The 14571-nt window shown below is 36.6% G+C and overlaps 1 long non-coding RNA gene across 4 annotated transcripts in view; it reads right to left on the reverse strand.

Annotated features, from left to right (window-relative positions):
- Positions 1-704: 704 nt before the first annotated feature.
- Positions 705-14571, reverse strand: part of LOC143688464 (uncharacterized) — a 39889-nt gene continuing 26022 nt past the window's right edge. For 3 of the 4 annotated variants that reach the window (XR_013178092.1, XR_013178096.1, XR_013178094.1), the window contains exons 2-3: positions 12064-12126; positions 1349-2061 (exon numbers count right to left, since the gene is read on the reverse strand). This is a non-coding gene — a long non-coding RNA (uncharacterized LOC143688464). Of the gene's footprint in view, positions 1011-1348; positions 2062-12063; positions 12127-14571 lie in introns of those variants that run through there. The other variant, XR_013178093.1, reaches the window with a different exon arrangement.

The following is a 14571-nucleotide window of genomic DNA, read 5'->3' on the forward strand; positions in this document are numbered from 1 at the left end:
TAGTAAATGGCAAATCTTGGTTACAAGTTTGTCTTTTACAACCATCAGAATATCCACACTAGAATCTGATGTAATGCAAGGGGAAAAACTTACATCATATTTCATATTAATAAATGTAAAAACTTCAATTGGGAAAAAAAACAGACAAAACTGAACTTTTTTAGGAAGACAGTGGTTATGTAGCAGGCAGGCCTTTCCGTCTTTCTGGTTTAGTTGTGCTCTCTGTGAAAAATCCCCAAACCCCCTCTCCTTGCAGGCAAGTGAGATAAGATAAGGTTCATTTCCCGGTATAGAAACCCCCTCCCCTAGCCTTCAGGAACTGGTAAAAATGCACATAGGCAAAAGAAGACATTCCTGGGGTGGGGGGCCCTCAGCGGTTCAGCTTTGGGACATTCTCAATTTAAATCAGCCAGTTGTGTACCTTGTCTTTAACATGTCAAAAAGTCTATAAAAGCTAAGGTTGCCTTTTGTTCAGGGCTCAGAATTTTGAGGTGACTCAGCTGGGCCCTCGTGCACAGGAGCTAATAAAGTCTGCTTCCCGAAACTATGGATCCTTAGTTTCAGCCTGTTCTAACTTCATGGAACGTTTCTGGAGGCCTGTGGCCTCGTTCCTGGTTTTCATGCTACAGTTACCTTTGGGGAGAAGGGAGGGAGATGGTGTGAGAAGAGCCATAAAGGAAGCTGCTGAATTGCTGACAGTGTTTTGTTTACTTTTTTCCTTGACTTGGATGGTGGTTACATGGTATTTACTTTTATTATTATTTTTAATTATACATATATGTTTTGTGTATATGCTTCTATTGTAATATATCTCAATGGAGAAAAAGACAGATTAACTCACTCAAAGTACATACATGTTCTCACACTTTGAGAGCAAAGGTTTCATAGGCCAGAGATGCTGTGGTGTAATAATGTTCTGGTCCTTTTGAGTTTTTGTATTTCTCACTGTGGTGAATCTACAGTTGTAGTCATAGAGCTACAGAATGGAGCCAGGCAGTTGTCTTTGATCTCTGAGAAAGGAGAGAGGGCCAACCATAAATGGAAATCTCTAAGTGCCAACACTTTTCCTTCCCTGTTACCTCTTGGCCTCTTCTCCTTTGCCTTCCTGAAGTTTGAATCTCCCCTGCTGCACTCTCTGTGTCTAGAATATGTCATGATGTGCCTCACCCAACTCAGGACTGCCTAGCTCACATAGCCTCATCACTTTGTCTCCATTTCCTCCCATTACAATTCCCCTGTCCCTGGTGATAGCCGTTTAGAAAGTAGCTTCCATCAGAATGCATCTTTTTTAAATTTTATTTTTAAATTGTTATATATTGTATATTCACATACCACACAATCATCCAATCATCAATGGTTTACATTATCATCATATAGCTGTGCATTTATCACAATCGAATTTTTTTCTTTCTTGTGAAAAATAACATGTAAAAAACATTAAAAAAATAAACTTCAAAGTATATGACAACAATTAGCTGTAGAACAGATTTCAGAGTTTCAGAATTTTAGGTTTTTACTTCTAGCTACTCTAAGATACTGAAAACTGAAAGGAATGTCAATATAATGAGACTGCATATTTTAACTGTCCCTAGAATGAGGCTGTGTTTGTTCCTTTCCTCTTCAGATTTGTCCTCCTTTGAGCCACTAAGCTTCCTTCCCTCTCAACTTTGAAGCAAGGGTAATGAAAAGTACTTCTAACAGGTTTTTCAAAACTTAGTTCTTCATGATTTTCCAAAGTAATTCTTTACTGAAACACAGTATTCTTTTTCTGAATGTGATAGAAACTCTTAGTCACACAGATTTTCCTACTCCCAACTAGAAAGTGGAAACATGTAGGATCTTCCTTTAGAGTGTAAACTTCTTAAATGTGGGGATTGTATTTTTATCTAATATCCACATTGTACCCCAGAGCCTAGCTTAGTTCCTGGCTTGCTGAAGGGGCTCAATAAATATTTGATGAATGGATGGGAGGGAGAAGGAAGAAAACCATTGCCTACTCCCCACCTGGCAGGAAAGGAAGCTGATGGCCTTGAATATGCTTGGGAGACTCTTCTTCCTGCCCTGACAAAAGAGAAAAATACAACTATTTAGTGAATATAATGAGCAATGGCCCATTTTGTAGAAATGAAGAAATTCTAAGTAATAACAATGAAATATCATTTCTCCTATTATATTAACCAGAAAATTTTGTTTGAAGTGATAATAGTCAACACTGGCAATGAGTGCTATTTAAAACTGATGTTCTCAGCCAGGCTAGTGGGAGTGAGCAGTGAGAGGACCTTTTAAGAAAAGAATTTGGCAATATATACTAATATTAAAAAAAATTTGTATTCTTTGATTTCATAATCTCACTTCAGAGGGCCTAGCCAAGAAAATACCTTAAAGGAGAATCAAGATATTTGCTAATAATGTCTTTTATATTAAGTGAAAATGACCTTAGTATGAAAACAGTTGATAAATCATGGCATACCCACATAATGAAGATGGATGCTAAAGGTAATTATGAGCATTATGTGGCCACATAGGAAATAATTCTGTTAAGTAAAAAAAACCAAAAAAATGTAGTATAGAAAACTGTTTATTTTTATTATATCATATAAAAATATAATGTGTAAAAAAATCCTAGAAAGGCATATACTAAAAGATAAAACAATGGTTTATGGGAGAATATTTTAGTTGATTTGTTTCTGTTTCTGAATTTTATTTTATGCTATAAATTTTATTAAACTTTAAATTTCTCAAAATTAAGCCAACTGTGTAAGTCAGTAGAAAGTGTCTGCTTTTTACTGATCTCCTTCACATTCTTTATGTGTGTAGAAACAAGGGTCAAAACCTTACACAGGACTTCCTGGAAGATGGCGGCTTAGTAAGACGCGCGGATCTTAGTTTCTTCTCCAGGACACCTACTAGGGGAGTAGAAACGATACAGAAAGCACCCAAAGCCACAACAGACATAAAAAAGACAGCGTACCCCATCCTGGAACGGCTGGCTGGCTGAGAGAAGCAGCTCGGGTGAGATCGCCGAAGCGCGCGGGCCTTACTGGGCGGGGTGGCAAGCGGCCGGAGTTACTCCCTTCCCCCTTCCCGGGCCGGCTGGGAGAATTGGAGAGGTGGTCCCCTGAAACCAAGGCGACTGGCGCCCACACCATGCGCAGCCCCCGGACCAAGTGAGAGAATTGGATCGGAAACCCCCAGGCCGCGGAGAACGGTGACCCCGTGACTCCCGGGGAACGTGCACTCTCTCGGGCGGGCCGCTGCCGCTGGCGCCCTCCCGCCACGCGTGTTGCCCAGGGCCGACTAGGAAATTCGTACGGGCTCTTTCCCTGGCTGCGGCGACCAGCAACCCTCCCTGCGTTCGGACCCCGGGCCGGCTCAAGCCGCTTCGGCTAGCGAACCCCCAGGACGGCGAGAGTTTTCCAAAGGTTAAGGTCCCACAGCACCTTTTACTGGTGGGACCCGCAGACAAATGTGTGCCACGAGCGCCACCTACTGGGCAGGATAAGAAAAACAGAACCCAGAGATTTCACAGAAAAATATTACAACCTTGCTGGGTCCAACACCAAGAGAAATCTGAATAAATGCCCAGACGCCAGCAGCAGAAGATAACTGTCCACGCTCAAAAGATTGAGAATATGGCTCAGTCAAAGGAACAAACCAATAGCTCAAATGAGACACAAGAGCTGAGACAACTAATGCTGAATATACGAACAGAAATGGAAAACCTCTTCAAAAATGAAATCGATAAATTGAGGGAGGACATGAAGAGGACATGGGCTGAACATAAAGAAGAAATAGAAAAACTGAAAAAACAAATCGCAGAACTTATGGAAGTGAAGGATAAAGTAGCAAACATAGAAAAAATAATGGATAGCTACAATGATAGATTTAAAGAGACAGAAGATAGAATTAGTGATTTGGAGGATGGAACATCTGAATTCCAAAAAGAAACAGAAACTATAGGGAAAAGAATGGAAAAATTTGAACAGGGTATCAGGGAACTCAAGGACAATATGAACCGCACAAATATACGTGTTGTGGGTGTCCCAGAAGGAGAAGAGAAGGGAAAAGGAGGAGAAAAACTAATGGAAGAAATTATCACTGAATATTTCCCAACTCTTATGAAAGACCTAAAATTACAGATCCAAGAAGTGCAGCGCACCCCAAAGAGATTAGACCCAAATAGGCGTTCTCCAAGACACTTACTAGTTAGAATGTCAGAGGTCAAAGAGAAAGAGAAGATCTTGAAAGCAGCAAGAGAAAAACAATCCATTACATACAAGGGAAACCCAATAAGACTTTGTGTAGATTTCTCAGCAGAAACCATGGAGGCTAGAAGACAGTGGGATGATATATTTAAAGTACTAAAAGAGAAAAACTGCCAACCAAGACTCCTATATCCAGCAAAATTATCCTTCAAAAATGAGGGAGAAATTAAAACATTCTCAGACAAAAAGTCACTGAAAGAATTTGTGACCAAGAGACCAGCTCTGCAAGAAATACTAAAGGGAGCACTAGAGTCAGATACAAAAAAACAGAAGAGAGAGATATGGAAAAGAGTGTAGAAAGAAGGAAAATCAGATATGATATATATAATACAAAAGGCAAAATGTTAGAGGAAAATATTATCCAAACAGTAATAACACTAAATGTCAATGGACTGAATTCCCCAATCAAAAGACATAGATTGGCAGAATGGATTAAAAAACAGGATCCTTCGATATGCTGTCTACAGGAAACACATCTTAGACCCAAAGATAAACATAGGTTGAAAGTGAAAGGTTGGGAAAAGATATTTCATGCAAATAACAACCAGAAAAGAGCAGGAGTGGCTATACTAATATCCAACAAATTAGACTTCAAATGTAAAACAGTTAAAAGAGACAAAGAAGGACACTATATACTAATAAAAGGAACAATTAAACAAGAAGCCATAACAATCATAAATATTTACGCACCGAATCAGAATGCCCCAAAATACGTGAGGAATATACTGCAAACACTGAAAAGGGAAATAGACTCATATACCATAATAGTTGGAGACTTCAACTCACCACTCTCATCAAGGGACAGAACATCTAGACAGAGGATGAACAAAGAAATAGAGAATCTGAATATTACTATAAATGAACTAGACTTAATAGACATTTATAGGACATTACATCCCACAACAGCAGGATACACCTTTTTCTCAAGTGCTCATGGATCATTCTCAAAGATAGACCATATGCTGGGTCACAAAGCAAGTCTCAAGAAATTTAAAAAGATTGAAATCTTACACAACACTTTCTCGGACCATAAAGGAATGATGTTGGAAATCAATAATAGGCAGAGTGCCAGAAAATTCACAAATACGTGGAGGCTCAACAACACACTCCTAAACAACGACTGGGTCAAAGAAGAAATTGCAAGAGAAATTAGCAAATACCTCGAGGCGAATGAAAATGAAAACACAACATATCAAAACTTACGGGACGCAGCAAAGGCAGTGCTAAGAGGGAAATTTATTGCTCTAAATGCCTATATCAGAAAAGAAGAAAAGGCAAAAATTCAGGAATTAACTATCCATTTGGAAGAACTGGAGAAAGAACAGCAAGCTAACCCCAAAGCAAGCAAAAGGAAAGAAATAACAAAGATTAGAGCACAAATAAATGAAATTGAAAACATGAAAACAATAGAGAAAATCAATAAGGCCAGAAGTTGGTTCTATGAGAAAATCAATAAGATTGATGGGCCCTTAGCAAGATTGACAAAAAGAAGAAGAGAGAGGATGCAAATAAATAAGATCAGAAATGGAAGAGGAGACATAACTACTGACCTCACAGAAATAAAGGAGGTAATAACAGGATACTATGAACAACTTTACGCTAATAAATACAACAATTTAGAGGAAATGGACGGGTTCCTGGAAAGACATGAACAACCAACTTTGACTCAAGAAGAAATAGATGACCTCAACAAACCAATCACAAGTAAAGAAATTGAATTAGTCATTCAAAAGCTTCCTAAAAAGAAAAGTCCAGGACCAGATGGCTTCACATGTGAATTCTACCAAACGTTCCAGAAAGAATTAGTACCAATTCTCTTCAAACTCTTCAAAAAAATCGAAGTGGAGGGAAAACTACCTAATTCATTCTATGAAGCCAACATCACCCTCATACCAAAACCAGGCAAAGATATTACAAAAAAGAAAACTACAGACCAATCTCTCTAATGAATACAGATGCAAAAATCCTCAATAAAATTCTAGCAAATCGTATCCAACAACACATTAAAAGAATTATACATCATGACCAAGTAGGATTCATCCCAGGTATGCAAGGATGGTTCAACATAAGAAAATCAATTAATGTAATACACCATATCAACAAATCAAAGCAGAAAAATCACATGATCATCTCAATTGATGCAGAGAAGGCATTCGACAAGATTCAACATCCTTTCCTGTTGAAAACACTTCAAAAGATAGGAATACAAGGGAACTTCCTTAAAATGATAGAGGGAATATATGAAAAACCCACAGCTAATATCATCCTCAATGGGGAAAAATTGAAAACTTTCCCCCTAAGATCAGGAACAAGACAAGGATGTCCACTATCACCACTATTATTCAACATTGTGTTGGAGGTTCTAGCCAGAGCAATTAGACAAGAAAAAGAAATACAAGGCATCAAAATTGGAAAGGAAGAAGTAAAACTATCACTGTTTGCAGACGATATGATACTATACGTCGAAAACCCGGAAAAATCCACAACAAAACTACTAGAGCTAATAAATGAGTACAGCAAAGTAGCAGGTTACAAGATCAACATTCAAAAATCTGTAGCATTTCTATACACTAGTAATGAACAAGCTGAGGGGGAAATCAAGAAACGAATCCCATTTACAATTGCAACTAAAAGAATAAAATACCTAGGAATAAATTTAACTAAAGAGACAAAAAACCTATATAAAGAAAACTACAAAAAACTGCTAAAAGAAATCACAGAAGACCTAAATAGATGGAAGGGCATACCGTGTTCATGGATTGGAAGACTAAATATAGTTAAGATGTCAATCCTACCTAAATTGATTTACAGATTCAATGCAATACCAATCAAAATCCCAACAACTTATTTTTCAGAAATAGAAAAACCAATAAGCAAATTTATCTGGAAGGGCAGGGTGCCCCGAATTGCTAAAAACATCTTGAGGAAAAAAAACGAAGCTGGAGGTCTTGCACTGCCTGACTTTAAGGCATATTATGAAGCCACAGTGGTCAAAACAGCATGGTATTGGCATAAAGATAGATATATCGACCAATGGAATCGAATAGAGTGCTCAGATATAGACCCTCTCATCTATGGACATTTGATCTTTGATAAGGCAGTCAAGCCAACTCACCTGGGACAGAACAGTCTCTTCAATAAATGGTGCCTAGAGAACTGGATATCCATATGCAAAAGAATGAAAGAAGACCCATCTCTCACACCCTATACAAAAGTTAACTCAAAATGGATCAAAGATCTAAACATTAGGTCTAAGACCATAAAACAGTTAGAGGAAAATGTTGGGAGATATCTTATGGATCTTACAACTGGAGGCGGTTTTATGGACCTTAAACCTAAAGCAAGAGCACTGAAGAAGGAAATAAATAAATGGGAACTCCTCAAAATTAAACACTTTTGTGCATCAAAGAACTTCATCAAGAAAGTAGAAAGACAGCCTTCACAATGGGAGACAATATTTGGAAATGATATATCAGATAAAGGTCTAGTATCCAGAATTTATAAAGAGATTGTTCATCTCAACAACAAAAAGACAGCCAACCCAATTACAAAATGGGAAAAAGACTTAAACAGACACCTCTCAGAAGAGGAAATACGGATGGCCAAGAGGCACATGAAGAGATGCTCAATGTCCCTGGCCATTAGAGAAATGCAAATCAAAACCACAATGAGATATCATCTCACACCCACCAGAATGGCCATTATCAACAAAACAGAAAATGACAAGTGCTGGAGAGGATGCGGAGAAAGAGGCACACTTATCCACTGTTGGTGGGAATGTCAAAGGGTGCAACCACTGTGGAAGGCAGTTTGGCGGTTCCTCAAAAAGCTGAATATAGAATTGCCATACGACCCAGCAATACCATTGCTAGGTATCTACTCAAAGGACTTAAGGGCAAAGACACAAACGGACATTTGCACACCAATGTTTATAGCAGCATTATTTACAATTGCAAAGAGATGGAAACAGCCAAAATCTCCATCAACAGAAGAGTGGCTAAACAAACTGTGGTATATACATACGATGGAATATTATGCAGCTTTAAGACAAGATAAACTTATGAACCATGTAATAACATGGATGGACCTAGAGAATATTATGCTGAGTGAATCCAGCCAAAAACTAAAGGACAAATACTGTATGGTCCCACTGATGTGAACGGACATTCGAGAATAAACTTGAAATATGTCATTGGTAACAGAGTTCAGCAGGAGTTAGAAACAGGGTAAGACAATGGGTAATTGAAGCTGAAGGGATACGGACTGTGCAACAGGACTAGATACAAAAACTCAAGAATGGGCAGCACAATAATACCTAATTGTAAAGTAATCATGTTAAAACACTGAATGAAGCTGCATCTGAGCTATAGGTTTTTGTTTTGTTTTGTTTTGTTTTGTTTTGATTTTACTATTATTACTTTTATTTTTTTCTCTATATTAACATTCTATATCTTTTTCGGTTATGTTGCTAGTTCTTCTAAACCAATGCAAATGTACTAAGAAATGATGATCATACATCTATGTGATGATGTTAAGAATTAATGATTGCATGTGTAGAATGGTATGATCTCTAAATGTTGGGTTCATTTCTTTTTTCCCGTTAATTAAAAAAAAAAAAAAAGAGAAGGGATAATTGGAGTGAAGGGATACAGACTGTACAACGGGACTGGATATAAAAACTCAGAAATGGACAGCACAATACTACCCAATTGTAATGCAATTATGTTAAAACACTGAATGAAGCTGCATGTGAGGTATAGGTTTTTTGTTTTTGTTTTTTTTGTTTTTTTTTCTTTTTCTATTATTGTTTTAATTCTTATTCTGTTGTCTTTTTATTTCTTTTTCTAAATTGATGCAAATGTACTAAGAAATGATGAATATGCAACTATGTGATGTTATTAAGAATTACTGATTGTACATGTAGATTGGAATGATTTCTAATTGTTTTGTTAATTCTTTTTTTAATTAATAAAAGAAAATTGTTAAAAAAAAAAAAAACTTTACACAGACAAGTCCAAGATACAGCTAGGAAGTAACAAAACCAAAGCTCAAGCTCTTTCTCTTTACTATTGAACAATTTTGTTGGGCAACACTGGGTACTAGGGGCTGGGGATATGATGGTAATTTATATCTCTACCTAGAATTTCCTAAATGCTTATGTGTCTAAAATTTCAAGAGCAGAGTAAGGGGAAGGAGGAGTAGGAAAAGGAGAGGGGGACCCCCAAGGTGAAAAATTAACAGGAATTCAACTTGACTTCCGTGTCTGGCCAAAATGGAGAAAGAAGGACTAGAATTGCCCTTCCACCTGAAACAACAACAGCAACAGGAAACAAAACAAAACACCAAAATTCCAAGCAAATAAAAATATATTTAAAATAATTTTCATGACCCTGTACATCAGGCAATGAAGGACAGTGATTTCTTACAGAAGGGAAATAAACAATGTGAGTCTTAATATCACCGACTTGCTAGATTAAGAGAGTTTTCAGACTGTGACAGAGGGAGGGGGAACTGTAGTGGAGCTCAGAAGACTCTCTGAGTTGAGTAGAAGGGCCAAAAGTCTGGGACAACAAGGCAGCTAGAGTTCATAGTACTGAGTACACAAGGGAAGAGAGCTACACAGAGAGGACACTCCAGTTATGTGCAGAGGGATACCTTAAGGTTTCAACATAATATTAATCAGTTAATGCATGTGAGGAGACTACTCTAAGCCAGGGAATAGTACCATCCAAAAAGATTAGAGGAAGCAGTGTTGAGAATGACAGAGCCAAGAACATTGTTTCCCACCAGCCAAACAGGAAAAGTTCATAATTTACAGGGCAGGGGATAGGGTACTTAGGAAGGTCTTGCCTCAGTAATGGAGAATAATAAGCCCTAGACTGAGCGTAGGGCTCCCAACCCACCTAAAATACCATAAAAGCGAGACTCAAAAGGATTAAACTCTAAGTAATTTAACTGAATTTTAGAATGAAGCTCAAGGATATTTATAGTGATACAAAAAGATCTAGCTTCCAAGAAGTTGAAATTCAGAATGTCTGACATCCAAAGATTCCCAGACATGCAGAGGCAGATAATTATAACTTTGATAAAGAGATTAATCAATCAATTGAAACCAACCTACATCTGACATAAGTATTAGAATTCATGGAAAAAAACACCAAAACAGTTATACCTTTATTTAATATGTTCAAAAAGTTAAGTAGAGACACAAATGATATAAAAAGACTCAAATCAAACTTCTAGAAATGAAAACTACAATATCTAAGATGAAAAACACTGGATGTAATTGACACCATAATAGTTATTGCAAAAGAAAATATTAGTGAACTTGAAGATACAATAATAGAAACTATCTGCAATGAAACAGAAAAAGGAATAAAAGAAAATTTAAAAAACTATCAGTGAGCTGGGGCAACTTCAAGCAACCTAATATACTAGCAATTGTAATGGTCAAAGGAGAGGAGGGAAAGAAGAATTCAGAGAGGACAGCAATGTTATTTGGAGAAATAATGGCCCAGACTTTATAAAGTTGGTGAAAACTGTGAACCTACAGATCTAAGAAGTTCAATGAAGCCCAAGTGCAAGAAACATGAAGAAAATGACACCAATACACATCATAGTCATGTTAATCAAAACCAGTGATAAACAGACAGTCTAAAAGCAGCCTGATATGCATGTCTATATGTAAAAAAAAAAAGGTACAAAGAGGAGGAACAAAAAGAAGCATAACCTCATATTTCTTATGGAAAACAATGTGTTAAACAGTGGAGCAACATCTTTAAAGTACTGAAAGCAAAGAACTGCCAATGTAGAATCATGAAGTTAATAAAATATCTTTCAAAATTGAAGGTATAGTAAATATGCTTTCAGATGTACAAAAACTGAAAGAATGCCTCCCCAGCAGACTTGCTCTATAAGAAATGCTATAGAAAGCAGTTCAGGTAGAAGGATAATAATACTAGATGGAAGCCTCAATGTATACACAAAATATATACAATAGAAGACAGACCTGGAAATGGTAATTACATGGGTAAATATATACAATTTTTTTATTATTTAAATTGTCATAAAGGACAATTGATTGCTACACACATATAATAACAATATATTGCAGAGTTTATAATACATGTAAAAGTAAACAGAGGATGATATTATAAAGGCCAGAAGGGGAGACATAGAAATATACTATTGTAAAGTTCTTACACTATATATGAAGTGGTGTAATATCCCTTGAGAGTACATAGTGATGAGGTAAGATATGTACCATAGACCCTAAAGCAACTACTGATATAAGCAAAGAATTATAGCTAAGAAGCTAACAAGTGAGATAAAATCATAAACTTGATTAATCTAAAAGATGTCTGAAAAAGAAAATAAAGGCAACGAAGACTGTATGGTACAGTAAAAAGCAAATAGCAAGATGCTAGACTCATACTTAGCCACATCAAGAATCAAATTAAATGTGAATGGTTCAAACACCCCAATTAAAAGACAAATAATCGGACTGCATAGAAAAGCAAGGCCCAGCTCTACTGCCTACATGAAATACAATTAAAATGTAAAGATACAAAGAGGTTAAAGGTAAAAAATTTTTTTTCTAACATGCTAACACTTGTAAAAAGAAAGCTTGCCTGGCTATATTAATATTAGGCAAAATAGGTTTCAGAGCAAAGAATATTACCAGACATTAAAATAATAATTTAAAAATGATTAAGGGGTCAAGTTATCAAAAGGACATAACAATCCATAATGTTTGTGCATCTAATAACAATTCAAAATATTTGAAGGAAAAACTTACTGTTTTGAAAGGTAGACAAATCTGCAGTTATAGCTAGGTATTTCAATATCCTTCTCTTCATAACTGATAGAACAGGTAGACAGAAAATAAGTAAGGTTATATAATATTCAAACAGCACTGTCAATCAATTTGAGCTTATCAGCATTTATAGAACATTCTATCCAACAACAGTAGAATACATATTTTCCTTAAATTCATGTAAAACATTTACCAAGATAGATCAGATTCTAGGCTATAAAACAATTCTCAGAAAATTTTAAAGGATTCAAGATATACAAAGTATGTTCTCTGGCCAAAATGCAGTTAAATTCAAAATCAGTGGGCGGGCCGCGGTGGCTCAGCGGGCAAGAGTGCTTGCCTGCCATGCCGGAGGACCTCGGTTCGATTCCCGGCCCCAGCCCATGTAAAAAACAAACAAACAAACAAAATATAATAAAACAAGAAAATGTTTAAAGATGTTTCCCTTTCTTCCTTCCTTCTTCCTTCCATCCTTCCTTCCTTCTCTCTGTCTTTCCTTCCCTTCCTCTCTCTTTAAAAAAAAAAAAAAAAAAAAAATCAGTAACAGAAAAAATTTTGGAAAATCCAAATATTTAGAAATGAAAATACCTACTTCTAAATAATCATGGATTAAAGGAGGTATCAAAAGGGAAATCAGAAAGTATTTTGAACTTAATGGATATGAAATGACAGATCAGAATTTGTGGGGTACCATTAAAGTGGTATTAACAGGGAAATTTATAGCTCTAAAAATTTAAGTATTTCTTTTCTATACTAGACAAGAAAATCTCAAAATAAATTATCTTAGTTTACACCATAAGAGATTAGGAAAAAGAAGAGTAAATTAAACTCAAAGTAAACAGATGAAATAAATATCAAAATGTCAGTCAAGGAAATAGAAAACAGAAAAATAATAGAAAAACTTAGCTCCTAAGCAACTCCTCTCCCACCCCGCCCTTTCCAACCCTGAGCCACATCCAGCCTTAAGAGATATCTTTTCTATGAAATCCTGAGCCCTTCTCATTGAGTTCTGGGGGAAAAAACAACAGGCTCCATTGTCACAGGACTTCACTCTGCAGTGATCCTCTTTAAAACATACGCACATGCACACAGTTGACCAAAGCCCACTCTGAGGCGGTACCACAGGGAAGATGCTGACAGCTGAAGGCACAACTCTGGTCCTCGGAGGACACGTGATGAAACAGATGCATTTTCTGCTAAATTTCAGAGAAAAAGGAGCCAAGCACTCCCAGTAGCCAGCAGAGAGGTGGAGCGCTCCTCTTTGACACACCAGAAATACTATGTCCCCAGAGCACCAGCCACACCACCACAAGGACAGAGCCATTTAGCAGGCTCAGAGTGGGCCATGGAGGAAACCTCTCAAGGAAAGAGAGGTTCCTGGACAGCTCCTAGAATCAGGGTGGACTGGAAGAGAGGAGATTAGCAGCTGAGACAGAAGTTACCCAGGGTTGCTGGATGGGAGGGACCCATCTGGCCTGGAAGGACTTAAGCACCTTCTGCCCCTCCTTGGCTCCGTACCTCTGTCCTGGGCACCTCCAAAAGCCACCAGGGCTGCCCCACCCATTGTTACTCTCAGTAGCTCACAAACTGGAGTTTCCAGTTAACCTGTTTTTTCTTCTCATCTTTTTTATCACTTTAATGATTTATGATCTGCACACAATAAAATTCACACATTTTGGTTAAAAAACCAGTAAATAAAAATAATAGAATGAATTAATAATACCAGAAGTTTGTTCTTTGAGAAAACCAATAAAATTGGTAAACTCTAACCAGACTGATAGGAAAAAAAGTGGGAAGTACAAATGACCAGTATTTGGAATGAGATAGGTAACGTCATTAGATATTCAAGGGATATTAAAAGGATAATGAGAGAATGTTAGGGAGAACTTTGTACTGGTAGATTTGACAACTTGAATAGAATGGCCAATTTTATTGAAAGATATACATTATAAAACCTTAATCACAAAGAAATAAATGACCTCAATAGCCTTGTATCTATTAAACACATTGAAACTGTAGTTAAAAATCTTTCATTTAAAGAAAACTGCAGACCCAGATAGCAAATTCTATAAAACTTTAAGGAAGAAATAATTCTACCCAAAACTATTCCCCAAAATTGAAGAAGATGGACTACTTCCTAACTTATTCTAGAGATCAAAATCAGATAAACTCTTGCAAAACAAAAAAAAGAAAACTTCAGACCAGTAATTTTCATGAAATAAATATAAAATTTCTTTAAAACTTTGAGCAAATAAAATTTTAAAATGTTAACAAGATTAAAAAATCATGACCAGGTGGAGTTTAACCTAGGAATGCATGATTGGTTTATCATTTGAATATCAACCAATGTAATTTACCCTGTTAACAAACTAAAATTCTAAGAGCATATTATTGCAGTAGATGCATAAAAAAATTTTGATTAAATCCAGCAAAATTCCAGATAAATCTCTTAAACTAGGAATGGAAAGGAAATTCCTCAACCTGATAAAG

The sequence above is a fragment of the Tamandua tetradactyla genome, chromosome 6, assembly GCF_023851605.1.
Source record: "Tamandua tetradactyla isolate mTamTet1 chromosome 6, mTamTet1.pri, whole genome shotgun sequence".
Lineage (NCBI taxonomy): Eukaryota > Metazoa > Chordata > Mammalia > Pilosa > Myrmecophagidae > Tamandua > Tamandua tetradactyla.